At 37.5% G+C, this 14,859-nt stretch overlaps 1 protein-coding gene across 2 annotated transcripts in view; it reads left to right on the top strand.

Annotated features, from left to right (window-relative positions):
- cobll1b (cordon-bleu WH2 repeat protein-like 1b) overlaps positions 1-14,859 on the top strand; it is a 38,426-nt gene that overhangs the window by 6,242 nt on the left and 17,325 nt on the right. Inside the window, exon 1 of one of the 2 annotated variants that reach the window (XM_053497020.1) lies at positions 6,709-6,836. The exons of the other annotated variant lie outside the window; for it this stretch is intronic. The gene's annotated coding sequence lies outside the window, so the exon portion shown is untranslated. Of the gene's footprint in view, positions 1-6,708; positions 6,837-14,859 lie in introns of those variants that run through there. 2 annotated transcript variants of the gene reach the window in all.

The following is a 14,859-nucleotide window of genomic DNA, read 5'->3' as shown; positions in this document are numbered from 1 at the left end:
TTCATGAGAACCAGTTACATTATTGTGTTTGATGGGTTTTGTAAATGCACTTGACAATACTTGCACAATAAGTGCAAGAACTGTTCCAGAACTGCTGACCTTTGTGTTTTAAAACAACCACCGACTGTTGTTGTTGTTGTTACTTAATTACCTGATGCCATATGTGTCATTTCAAAGTATTGAAAAAAATTCAGTATTGTACTAGAATGTAGAAAAAAAAATCCAAACTTTTGATCTATAATGTACTATGTTAAATAACACAGAAGATTATTTATATTTTAATTTCTTCAAAGTAGTCAACTTTTGCTGTAGCTCCTTTACTCATCAGTCTAACTTGTCCCAATCAACTCTACTTAATTTAGATTGGGTGATTGTGGAGGCCAGATCATCTAAAGCAGCACCTCATCACTCTCCTTCTTGGACAAATAACACTTACATAACCTAACGGTGTATTTGGGGATATTGTCCGGTTGGAAAACAAATTATGGTCCCACTGCTGACAAAAAGAAATGTCATGGCGATGCAAAATACTGTGGTAGCCATGCTGGTTAAGCATGCCCTCAATTTTGACTAAGTCTCCAGGATTGTGCGGCAATTCGTCCATAAATTCCTATCTTACTTATTTTCCTTTGAACAGTGGGTGTTGAAATAAGCCTGCCACTTGAACTCAAGAGCATTTACTGTATGTGAGCCCTAATCTAAGGTGCTGTAAATTGCCATTAGTTTCTGAGGCTGATCATTCTACCAAACTATAGATTTTTTGGATTAACTGACCATCATTTCTTAAAGAAATTATGGACGGTCTTTTCTCTTTACTCAACTGAGTGTTTCTTGTCGTAATATGCGTTTGTGCAGTAGTTGTAATAGCACTAATATGGCTATTGACTCTATACCCACCCTTCCTCTGCACAGGGCAACTGATGGTCTAAAGCACATTAAGAAGGCAAGAATTGCCTCACAAATTAACTCTTGACAAGGCACACCTGTGAACTGAAAACTGTTCCAGTTGACTACCTTATGAATCTGATGAGAGAATGCAATGTGTGTGCCAACCAGTCATTAAAGCTAAATGTAGCTATTTTGGACAAATCTAAAATATAAAACATATTCTGGGCTGTTTGTTTACTAGATAATTACATCTATATTATTTTCTAGTTTAGATATGTTTAGTATTATTGTAACATCCTAAAAAAAAGTTAAGTACTAGTAAGGGGTCATTTTATTTCTATTTTTTATTCTTTTTTTTAAGCAACTAAGCATGTGATCTGCTACTAGCTTCTGTTTTTTGGCACATATCTCCACTCAGACAATGCATCTTTGTCTTTAAAGAAAGCATGCTGTGTAATGGCTATAATTATGACTCCAGAAAAAAAAATCCTTTTTCTATATTTATGTAATTGTTGGCTCTTTAGTAACATTTATTTCCACATGTTTACACACATTAGTGACCGGCACACAGTTGGAGTTATCCATGTGCTTGTTAGGAGCCTGAAACTCCTAATCGCAGCCGGCTTATCTTATAAACAGTACATGATATTCGAGTACATTTCTAATTTGAACCAGATCCTTGCAGCTACATTATCTTAAAGCCTTGTCAAAACCTCTGACTAGCATCTAGAGAGAAAGAGATTTTAAATTCATGTTTGTGTTTGTGTGTGAAAGAGAGAGAGAGAGAGAGAGAGACCGGCCTTGGCTTGTTGTATCTGTGTCTGTGCATGTGCTGGGAACTTTGTGTTCAGGACATATTGGGCCCAGGAGAAGCCATGGGTGAATGACAGGGTGGCTGTCCCATCAGGGAGAGACCTTTTTTTAACCTTTTGCCGGATGCTACATGGAAATTTTAAATTCATAGAAACTTCCTGTTAAAATGAACATGAACAGAGCTCTCTGGAGTAGCAATGTTAAAGTTTGATATTGTATTCATAGCCAACAAATGAAAGCCTTAATGTAAGGCTTACACTACAAAATATATTACATACATGACTTCAGAATCAGAGTGTAAAGTCCTCTGCATGCACTTTTGTCAAGTGAATGTCTGTTTAAAATTATATTATAATTTTTTTCACAGATGCCAGTTTCTCTGCATAACACACTTGCTCTTTCAGTGACCTCTACTGTATTTGCAACTTTAGATGTACTGTAAATTCCATGTATTGCTTTGAAAATTCCAACCACCTTAGATCTCTGCCCTTATTGCCCTAATTTTTGTTGCATTGTTCACTGGGTGGAATGGTGGAATGGGGTGATTTATATCGCAGAGCTGTTTTAGGTTAGGATCATGGCTAAAAATGTGTGCATTTTGTAATCTGTCTAAGATGGTTATCTTCTTCTGTGAGCAAGTAAGAGTGCTAGTGGGGTTTGAGTGGGGCAGCAGAGGGGTGCAGTGTGGGAAAAACATTTTGTTGTTGTTTTAATCAGGGACGGATGCACAGAGGACATAGTGCTCTCTCTCCCTCTCTCTCTCTCTCTCTCTCTCTCTCATTCTCCCCCACTACACACACAAACACACACCGAGTTATTGGAGGAATAGTCTTCCCAGACCTTTCCTAAGAAGCCTCTGTTTACTGTTAGTGACCTCTCTAGCAATATTACCAGCTGTGGCCCTGGCTCTGGGCTTTGTCTTTCCATTGGGAATAACTCTCGTTCTCTGTCTTCATTGCGCATACTTGGCTGTCTTGCCTCCTGTCAACTATCCTGCCTTATAACAATAATTCTAAAGGCCTCAAAGCACACCTGTTTTAAACTCAAATCAACTGAAACCTGCCCTACCAACTGACACTTCTCTGGCACTCATGAAAGGTAAGACTTCACTTGAATCCGAACAAGTATTATAATTCTTTTATTTGTGGTCAGAATACCTTTCAGGCAGTTTTTGTCAGCACAGTGTGTTTTTAACATTGTGGGCATTTTTAAAAGGAGACAGGAAAACTGGCAAGATCCACATTGTACTGTAGACTCGGACAAGGGGGCCTCGAAATTGACGAACAACAATAAGACAAACCCCTCTCACCATGTAGCCGTGCTTTACTCAAACGCTGTATAAAAGAGCTCCCACTGTGATCCCGAGGTCACGTCTTCCTGCCTTTATGCTTTCCCGTTCTCTTTGCAGCTCGCTGAATAAAACTTTCCACACTGCAAACAATGATTCAGAAGTCTAAGGAACCTGCTTTCTGAAGTACGCTAGACAGCCTGAGAGTTATTTTTTGTGTAAACGTCAATGAGATTATGGGTCATGTTTGAACATGCGGGTGTAATCTCTTCTTAAAGGATAAGAGTGTTAAGAGGATAAGAATTTTCTAGGCCTCTCCCTTTTTGGTTAATTGATTATTTCAGTAACATTTCTCCTGTGCTTGTATTGTTCTTATTACAGCACATTCTCAACCAAAATTACATATGTATTTACAGAAAATTAAGGTTTCATTCGAAAAACCAAGGTCCATATTACAATATATACAAAGTGAACAAAGGAAACAGATACTTAATTGTTACACTCTCAGAGAGACAGGGACATTAGGGGAATTAGGGTCCTCTGTGTGTAGTCGTACTGTATACAGTATTAGGTAAATCCCATTGTTGACTGTGCATTTGACGAAGGTTACAGTATACAGATATGGCTGTAACTTTTTTTTTCTTGTTTGCAGTATATGGAATAAAGCAAAGTGGGCGTTGCTGACTGCTGCAGACATTAGCTCATTTGGCCAAACTCTGGATGCTTTCGGTTTTACAAAATATAATGAATGCTAACAGCAGCTGAGTGAACCGAAGATGATGCGGCTGGCTGTTTATACTCTCTCACAGTTTCTCTCTGCCTGATTGCTTTTGTGATCAATGTGTCAACAGACCATCTGTCTACAGGTTTAAAGTGCTACAGCTGGCTTGGCTAAAGTCTCAGCATCATCTTGTCATCTAGAACACATCACAAATGCTGCTATTTACTGAACATGCTTAAAACAGACCTATTGTTCTGTGGAGATTTGTGACACTAATGGAAAGCCATTCTGGAAATCAAAACCAAAAGGTTCCAAACTTGTAATTTAGCAATATATTTCCCAAATAACCAGGATAAGACAACACCACCCCCCTTACACACACAGCCAGTTCTTCAACTTTTTTGAGCACCAGTATGGGTCAGATAGTTTATTATGCCATTAGATTATAATTACAGCATATTGAAACAAGAATTATGGTTTTCTGAAACTGCTAAACAAACTAAGTCCCGGTTATTTGTAGCTCCATGTAATACTTATGAAAATATGTTTTTGCAAAGTATTTTATGCAAATGCTGGATCTTTTGTCATGTAACAAACCTCAAAAAAAGTTTTTAAACAAGGGCCCTGATTAGGCCCGTCCCTTAAGGTGTCCTGATCCCACAGAAAAGCCCTACAGCACAAATTGCTGAAGAAAAAGACAATACTGATAGAAAGGTAACAGAAAACTTAGTGCATCTCAGCCTAATGCATATTGGGGCTTAGCAGACAAAGAGTTTAAGGTTGTCGATCCAGCTGCCAAATTTCCCAGATCTTATGTTGACGAAAGCACCCATGGGATGTACCAGACAAACAAGTCCACTCCATAGAGGCCCGACTGGACGACCCACATCACCCAGAAGATCGACCCCTAACATCCTGGTGCCAGAGACCACAACACACCCACAGCACAAAGCCCAGACTGTCTGGTTCAATCCAACGAAAAAGAAAATGTAGCACAAATTGTTATAGAAAAGGTAATGCTGGGCATGATTGAAAGTTCATCACAGCCTGCCATGTACAGTATGGAGCTTAGCAGGCAAACCGTTTAAGGTTGTTGATCCTCCAAATTTCCCAGAATTTCAATCTGACTGAGCATCCATGGTATACACCAAACAAGTCTCATCTTCAAAGTCCCTGTGCCAGACACCACAGCGTACCCCAAGAGGACCTGTGAAGTCATGCTCTGAGAGGTCAGGAGAGGAAGATTTTAACATTATGGTTGGGAGATATAATTCCATTTGATTTGCAAAGTGTTTCTATTACTAGACATTGTCAAAAAGCAGCTTTTCAGAAATTCAGACATAGCTGTAGATTCATAATGAGCAACCCAGAAACATCAGTTGTTGAGACAGCATAAGGAAGACATGTATTGTAAGGGATACATTGGAACCGGATGCAAGTGGGAACCTATCCTTTCTGGGTTGCATCAGATAGTGGAATCATGAATAATTACGGTATACAGTTGTATAAAAGTACAGACAAACAGTATTCTTTGGGTGTTGAAAGGATGTTTAGTATCATATTGTGATCAAGTGGCCTGGGAGAAGTACAGGAAAGTCTTTATGATTACAGCAGTAGTTCTTAACAGGCACAAATTTACAGTACGCTGATTATATTATTTATAAAAGAAAGGGTAAAGTGAAAATGAAAAATGTTTCTAAGCAGAGTACAAATCTTCCATGTGTGATGAGCCACAGCATCTGTATCGAAATACAGAGAAGAGTGACTGACTATAACAACTATTTGGCTTATATGTTGGCAGTCTTGTCTTGTGTTAATGATAATGACTACAGTAAATCAGTCAGTGATACTGGAGGAAATTAATCTAATCAGCAGCTGTTGTGTGTTGATGAGCTATTGTTTCAGATATGAAGCTTTCTTATCACAGGTATTTTAGGCTTACTTCATGCTTTAAGGTTTGGCAAATTCAGCTTTTTGTCACATGATTTAATTACTCCACTAGGCCAACATGCCTGTACAGGAATGTGAGTACATACATCATGCTCTTGCCGTGCAGTGAACATTGTAGATTTTAAGTTAGATAAAATTAAAATGAACACTTTTGCTTTATTACATGTTTCTTGTGTTTGGGTGTATCATGTCAATTTGATAGTTAGAGTATATAATATTTAATAAATTAGCAAATTAAGTATTGGTTTCAATTTATTTTGCATGTCATAGGTCTGCTAGTGAAAAACTGAATGAAATGAATGAATTAAATAATCCAATGTTGTTTAAAAAAAATTACATAACAAATAGTTGTTTTCTATTATGTGGCTTTGCAAGATTTATTGATGTATTCTTAATATGTTTATTAACTGTAAATGCAGATAGAATTGTTTTCCATTTTTTCTTTTCGTAATAATTTTATCCCACATGTAAAGTTTCCCATAAGTATTTGTGTGCTAGGTGAAGTATATTATTTAAAACCTAATATGGCTAGAACTGATACTGTATTTCAGTTTGCATAGTGCTAAATGGATAGCAGTAAACTTTCCCCACTTCTTAACAACATCAGCCTTATAGCTTTAGTGCAAACAAAAAAAAACAGACTTGAGAAAAAAAAAAAAAACTAAACATGCCTTGGCTGATCAACTACATTTGAGGTAAGGGGGGGTATTGTGTACATGTCAGTTGCAAGAATACACTTGCCCACGCTGATAAAGATAAAGCCTGATTGAATTAGTGCAAGTCCCTCCTCATAGGTTCAGACACAGTATAATGGATAAGTATGTTAATGCTCGAAGGGCCACACCACAGTCATTTATCTGCCGTCCAAAGAGTCAAAAGTGATTACTAGTCTGCTTACGATTGCCTAAGGCTGAACCAGTAGTATCAGCTACTCTTACACGCTCACACTCACTCACATACGCATAGCTCTTCAGCATTGAAGGAGTTCTCTATGACAGCTGGCTGGAGTGAGAGAGGTATGCGAAGCGAAGCTTTCTGATGTCACGAGCAAAGGCGTGGCATTAAGGTAGTTCGTGTGTACAGGCAGTTTGAAGCTGACTCTGTGTGAACTTCTGTCTGGATTTGTGAACTATGACAGCTTTGTAAACAGGGGAACCTAATCAAGTGCATCAGGAGGTAAGAGAGCAATTAGTTGTGAAAATGTGTCCAAATGAAATAGGTTCTTTTACTAGGTTTAATTTTGTAGGCAGCATTTATAACTTTTAACGTTTTGAAAATTATTAACTCTCTATTTTGTTTTTGGCTCTTATACAAGTATGCAGATTATTTTCTTTACATGCCATGAAGAATTTTTTTATTGTGTTGTGTTTATATTGAATAGAATATTTTAATTCCCATTGGATTGCTTAGCAGCGGTAAACTGTTCCTAAAATACTCTGGGTGTAGTCCAGTAGGTAGCAGGATAGTTTTGGTGCATTGTTCAAAGCTCACAATATAAACCCACCTTTCCTCAGTAGAGCAATTGCTTGCACACTTTCCAGAAGCACTTTAATAGCCAGCTGTATTACAGCATTTTTTTGCCCAGAGTATTGCACAAATTCTTGGTCACGACCTTGGCTAGCTCGGAATTTAGATACTTTTGTTGTTGATGGTCTAAGCATATTTTTGAATCAATCTTTCTCCTTATAATGTTTCCTACAGTGGCATTTATTTATTTCTGTAATAATGAGAACTGGAATGCATGGAATCTAAACAAAATGTAACTCTATATAGCATGACATTCCTTTTTGTCACCTCCATGTATTGAGCTCAATTCAATGCGGTTAAAATAATATGTAATTACATAAGATTCGAAAGGCCAAGTCACCTTTGCTGAGTAAGCAATAAAAACATTAATCAAGCTCATGAGACTCCTCAGCCTCCCTCAGTCCTCACCCACTATATTACCACTGCTGAAAATGGGCACGCTGCCCTGTTACGCATGGCTAGTCTAAAATCAGATTTACTGGTTGCACGCTTTGGTTTATGAACAGAAAAAGTAATGAACCTGATAAATGTAATGTACGTTTTTTCCCCCTTCATGGTGAATGAAATCATTATCAGGGATTTTAAGAACTAGTGAAAAAATTATTGTCCATATTATTATTTCTACCATTCATGTGTGATTAGCAAACCCTACTCCAGATAAAAATGCAGAAACAGTAGTACAAGCTTTAGAACTTCATTAAATAGTCAAGCATGCATTCTGCACTGCATTCTGACCCCAACTGCTGTTTGTGTAATTTATTATCTTGACTGCTACTGTATGTCCTAGAGCTCAGTGTTCATTCATTCTGATCTATGAGATTAAATTTCTGCCTCGTCACATGATATTTGCTATGCAAATATCACACATCCCTATAGTGATGGCCGAAGGTATTAAGACAACATATGCCATGTATTACAGTTCTCACTGTGCACAAAACAGATCATGTCACTAATTAGTTCTTGCCTATCCGAACGAAGAGTTGTGCTTATTAGAATCAGCTAGTTTAGTTAACAGATGGAACAAATATGGGGCAGCACACTTACTTTCTAAAGCAGCAGAGTCCATCTCTGGACGAAAAATGTCTGAAACTCTGGAATTCTCAAGTAAATTGTAATTTTCTGGCAAATTTATGTACATTATCAGAAATTAAGCTAGCATGGATTAAGCAAAACATCCCAGAGTACTGCAGACGTCTTTTTGACTCTATGCCCAGTCAGATCCAGCTAGGTTTGTAAAAGAAAAGACTTCATGCTAAGTATTAATTGTTATATAGCTATTTTATTGCAGAAAATTAATTATTCTTATCTTGATTGGCATTATAAAAAAAAGATGCTGGATTTCACACTTGTTTCTGGTAACCAATGTATACTGTATAGCTCTATATCTCCATAATCTTCAACCTGAGCATTGAACCTGTGCCCCTTCTAAAAGAATGGGGTAACATTTCACAACTCATTTATATTATTTATTGTATGTGTCAATCCGTAAAAGTTTTACATCCTGCTAAGTTAGTGTTCTGTTGGAAAACTCCTTTTCCAGTGCAATTTAAGTTCACTGAGTTCTAATAAATAAAGCAATTATTTAATAGTTTGTTCCCCAATATTTTGGGGTATCCTCTAGTGTCATTTTACTTTATGACTGCTAAGATTGTTAAATCAAAAGTAGAATCATCACCACCCTAAAACTTCAGAATCAGCACTTGTTTATTGGGGTTTGTTGCTATCTGAATACAGTACCATGTGCTCTTTGCAATTTTCTGCCTGCTGTCTGGGCTCTTGAGCCCTTCTTTTTAGGGCATGCAAACCATCTGCAGCTGTACTGCATACTTCTCCTAGCACCAGGTGTTCTTGAAACGAAGCAGGCCAAATGCCCACTGAACATCTGTTCCCATATGTTGCTGTGGCACTGGTCGACTTGCTGAGTTGGCACTCATACAGTCTTTTAACACCATTAAGTAGTCAGACACTCCTGGGCAGAGGGAAATGTCAGCAACCTGATTTTACTTTGTCAGTATCACAGCTAAATGTACAATTGCTCTTCACATTGATCTGAAGTATAGATTAGTGTACTGTGAAAAACTTATTTGTCACGGTGGCATGTTTTTTCCCCCCCAGTAGGGTGTTTGTGCCAATTTTCGGTTAGGAGTACTGTGAAATTAGGTGTGTCTTTGATGAATGAGTATGGAGTGATCGAATCTTGGTGTTAGCCAGTTGAAGCAGGAGGAGGCCTCTGGCAGGTCAGGCTAGAACATGTTAGGTGTTGAAAAAGCACAATGCCACTGTGTGCAAATAGGGCTTTGTGTGAGGCACCCCGTCACATGCGTATTGCGCTTACATGCCTGTCTGAATATTAGAGCCAGAGGGGTAAACAGAGCTCTTTCACCAAACAACCTGAACTCATTTACCAAACACTACCGGGAAGCTTCCATGTCTTTCAGGAGCATTTTTTAAAAGTAAACATTTGCCATTCAAAGTCTAGATCACTTTTCTTCAGTTCTTCAGTGTTTCTTTCACTCACATGGAAGCAAATATTTCTGCTCTTTGATAGTTACCATTTATTAATAAGGATAGCTGTGTGTACGTGTCTGGGGGAGACACGAGTGATTATGAGATCAGGCTTTCGAATGACGTAAAACAACAGAGTACTTCATTATACAGTAGTTTAATGCCGGTTCTGCAATGAAGAGGGTGATGACTGGGGGGAAAACATTGTTGGACTTTGGAACTGTTTGTCTAAACCTGTGTTTGCATTGTGTCTATCTACATTTGCTTGTGTACATTTGTGTTTAGCCAATTAGCTATAGAGTTTACGATATTGTAGCCTCTTTTTACAATCATTATTAAGATATCTTAGAATCTGTATTTATGTACTTTCATTATTTTGTACATGCACCGTCAACTTATTAATATTTATAATTATATTATAATTACTAACTAACTGATAGATATTGCTTCTTTGGTGACTTTAACGCCTATTGCAAAGATAGAAGAGAACTATGGTAAGGCTCTTTATTGGTGTTAAGTCATAAATGCCACAGTAGATAATATGCAAAGCTTATTTAAAATAACTGTCTCACAATAATTTCAATTAATATTAATCGAATAAACAGAAAATTGCAATGAGTATTACAATGAGTATTGCAATGTGACTGAGTGCAATATTTGGCTTTAGACTAAATGATTATTCAGTCTTCAGAGCATCAAAGGGTGATAATGAATATGTACTTTCAAAAGATTTGTTGTGCAGCAACTGGATAGAATTAAAACCTCTAGAGAAAAAGTGAGAAATAATTCACAATTTGAAAAAGATCTTGTCTATTACCATGCTCTATAGAAATCTAATCATAAAAGTTAAATCTGGCAGGTTTTGGCAAGATTCTCCCACACTCCAAAGCATCTTTTCTCTACCACTTAAACAGCCTCTGTTTTTTTTTTTGTTTTGTTTTTTAGCGCTATGTGACTGCTACGGCCACCTTTTTTGATAAAATTTAAAAGAAAATCTTCCGGTACTTAACTCCTACCCCACCTCCTACATTACACACTCAGGATTCAATTTCTCTTTCACTGGCACATTTTTCCAACAAATCAACAGAAAATATCCTCTAAGTCATCTTGTTCTAAAATCCTACCCCTGTTTATTAGATATAATCTATAATTCTCCAGGCCATCTCACCAGACCTCCACCTCTTTATCATTAATGACTCCCTAAATATGGTAAGGTGCCAACTGTTTTAAAGGGTTATTCCCATTCCCTAAAACACTCAGACATCAGCAACTACTAACCGGTATCACTTCTCTTATTTCTTTCTAATATCCTCATACCGTCTACAATCAACTGTCTCTATACTGTATCTTACAGAACAGCCTTCAAGATCATATCAAGTCTGGCTTTAAAACAGAACATTCCATCTTTTGGCAATCACTGAGAAGCTACATACTGCTTGATTAGCCAAAATGTCATCTGATCTCCTCCCCCTCCATTTTTCAGCTGTGTTTGATACAGTCAACCAGACTCATACGTCTTAGAGCTAGTGGCAGAGCATGGCAAAGGCTTGTTGGTCATATCACATCTCATAGAGAGGGTCCACATCTGCCACACTCAGACTTTCTACTGGCTTACGGTTGTTTTCTGCATCAGATTTAGAACACTTGCCTACAGTGCCAAAAAATGGACAAGCAGCAGATTAGCTACAAAATTTAAAATGTGATATGAACAACAAGCCTTTGCCATGTTCTGACACATCACACTGTCCTTAATGATTCCTCAAACCCACAACCACTGTTCGACTGGTCCCACCATCACTCAGGGTCCATGGAATGCATCCATCAAAACTTCTGGCAGATGACATACTGTACCATAGATGTCTTTACTGCTGTTTAACTAGCAGTCTTCAAACGACACCTAAAGCCCTACACTCTTCCTGAAGTGCTAAATTTAATTACTTAAAATAAGTACTTAACTCTTTTAGGTGTGTGTGTTTGCTTTTCTTACTACAGTATAGCACTGTAAGCAGTTCTGTACATCTCTTTGAATGTGGGCATCTGTCAAGGGCCATTAATGTAATGTAACTGCTTAAGGTGAAATTTTAGATACTTAAAGTTGCCAAACCAAAAGAGTAATGCAGCTATTCAAAATGCTATCAGTGCATTGGTAGACGTTTGTGAACATCTCAAGTTTCTTGAGTCACCATCTACCACTGGACCAGTCGAATTAGCTCGAATCAGCTACTCTCTTTACCCCAAGTTCAAAAGAAAATTTGCTAGAATTTATATTATTTTATAGCTTGATATATAGACCAATTTAACGTAGTATTTTTTTTTAGTTATTACTGTACTAATGAGTGATCAGAGTCTGCATGAAAATTGAGATTGTTTATAAAGTGATGGCACAATGGGTTAGTGGTAGCTCCAGGATAGGATGGGTTTAAATCTCGCCTCTTGTCTGTATGTGTAAAGATTGCATGTTGTCTGGTCAGTTCCCCCAGTTTCTGTGGTTTCCTCCCACAGTGCAAAGACCTGCAGTATAGGCTGACTGGTGTTTCCAAGGCACCTTGCCTTGTTCCCTGGGATACGAAGATTGATATTTTCTAAAAAACTGTAAAAGGTTGGCAAGCTGTTTATTTATTTATTCCTTTTTTCTTCTTTTTTTTTTGCTTAATTATTTTAAATTTTATTTATTTTCACTGGGAACAAGATGAATTCTGAAAAGGATTTCATGATTCTTCTGGTAAAATCTCAAAATGTAATAAAAAATGAGTTTCAATGAAAAAACTTACAGCCATTATGGTTAATAACTCTCCTGCCACAGTTTAATACTAGGCAGTGTACAAAGCCAATTTTAATAAATTTTATTAAAACAAGTGTTCACCTACTGTAAGTTTGCTGTTTCATGAGGGTATTTTTTTTATTCACTAGAACTGTATACAAAATACACATAGTGACTCACAACTTGTGTAAAAGCAAAACAATTGTGGAAACCTTGCTTTGTCATTCCTACGTGCTTTTCTAGCGCTAGAACTGTTCCTAACTTGTTTACTATACATTGCCAGGGAGATGCCGCTGTCAGATACTATGTGATCTGACACACTCAGTTCTGATCAGTTGAAGAAAAATATGTTTTTGTACCTTTTAATAAGTAAAAAATAGGAGTCATGTGGATATGGTATGTTTCCAATATATATTATATTTAAGTCCTTGTTAAATGGCTTGTTAACACAACAATTGTTTTTTAAACAAAGGCCATTCAAGTCAGTCCAGGACTTTTGATTGCACAGGATAACAGAACCAGGTTATCAAAATAAAAACCTAACTTTATTTCTCTATATATTTCTCTATGTGCAATTGTGCTGTTTGGAAATGATTGCATGTACAATTCCCACTGACAGATGCGTCTGTTCTGAAAGTTGGCGACATGTTCAGCATCAGGTGTTCCACTTGCTAAATGTTCACAGGAACGACTGCACTGGGCTCCGAGCCACCTCGTCCGGGATTGTCATTCACACCTTCTTTAAAACGTTTGCACCATTTAAATGTTTTACTGCGGCTAAGAGTTTCATCACTGCACTGTACTAAATCCCATTGGTTTTCCGCCCTAATTTTTGAGTAATTTCATTACAAGTCTTGAACGCCCCTTGTAGATACTTGTATTTAAATCTGTGTTGCCATGGACTTTAACAACTTTGGTACATGCCCTTAGAAAAAAGGGTTCTTCTAAGGTAGTTCAGGGAATTTCTTTTCTCACTTCTCTTTAGCACTCTCAGAGAGTACTGTAGGGATCTACAAAAAAACCCTTTAAGGGCTCTCTGAGCAGGACAAATATAGTAAACCTAGATCAGAATTCTTCACCGTAACAACTTCCAAACACATAAAGTTAACCAACCATAACTTTCAAAGCTGCTGCTGATGCTGTGTCACATGGCAGTGTAACAAACTTAGAAGGAAGCTATATCTGCACGCCTTTTCTTATATCAGCTCACAGCTTTTGTCAGTGTGATGGACAGAGGAGAATGGGCTTGGCATACCTCCATCCAGACAGCATGCTCAGTTTTGCCCACTGAAGATAATGTGAAACTCTTAAAAGCTTCCTGTGTGTTTGTTTAATAATTGAGGGTTCTATACTATCTGAAAGTATGCTAGATGGATAGATTAGCATTTATCAAATGTGTTCTTCCTTTATAGAATTTAGAACAATACCATCATTATTTCTCCTAGTTTTGTGTAACTTAAGTTTAAACTTTAAGGTTTAAGTTTTGGTTACCACTGTTTTGACATCGCTAGCATATTTCAGGCTGGTATAATTTCAGCACTGATCAAATCTGACTAGTGGAATTTAACACGAAAAACACCTGTGAAAGATTTATCTCAGAAAATCTCAATTGATTAAATATTTATTCGGATAAAGTTGAGGCGGCACGGTGGTTTAGTAGTTAGCAATGTTGTCCCGCACCTTCATGGTCTGTGTTCAATCTCCGCCTCGGGTTCTGTGTGCATGTACTGTAGTTTGCATGTTCTTCCTGTGCTTATTGGGTTTCCTCTGGGTACTTCGGTTTTCTCCCACAGTCCAAAGATTAGGCTAATTGCCCATAATGTGTAAAGGAGAGTGTGACTGTGTGTATGTTTGTGCTCTGCAATGGATTGACACCCTGTCCTGTGTAAAGACGCGCCCGCGACCCTGTACACAGGATAAAGCTGTATAGATGTGACCGAGTAAACGGTGACAAACTTGACCATGTATCTTAATTCATTAAGTACAAGAAGGTTTTATTAAAAAGAAAGCAAAACTTACTGTATAACAGCAACTTAATCATGGTGTTGACCATAATGCGGTACATGCAAAGAGCTATTCATAGGAAGTCATGTGTAAGAGGATCAACCAGTTTTTCTTCCTACATTTAAAACAGTGTTGTTGTTATTATTTTTACTGTGAGTAGCTGCTTAAGACTTCCATCATGCTTAATTTTATATGGGTTTGTATACTGAGCTTCCTAAAATAGATCTGTGGAAATGAAACAGATGTGCAGCACTATGTGTCTCCATGACCTGAACACTGCAAGTCTGCTTGTTTTAGGCCTTGCGAGTCTGAAGGTCAATTTGAAACCTAATGGTATGCTGATTTGCCCTTACCTAAACAAATGCCTGTTTGCTTTGGCTTACTTCTTTTCTCAGCTTTAGT

The sequence above is a fragment of the Clarias gariepinus genome, chromosome 5, assembly GCF_024256425.1.
Source record: "Clarias gariepinus isolate MV-2021 ecotype Netherlands chromosome 5, CGAR_prim_01v2, whole genome shotgun sequence".
Classification (NCBI taxonomy): domain Eukaryota; kingdom Metazoa; phylum Chordata; class Actinopteri; order Siluriformes; family Clariidae; genus Clarias; species Clarias gariepinus.
The sequence above is the reverse complement of the archived record's forward strand: the minus strand, read 5'-3'. Positions and strand labels throughout refer to the sequence as shown.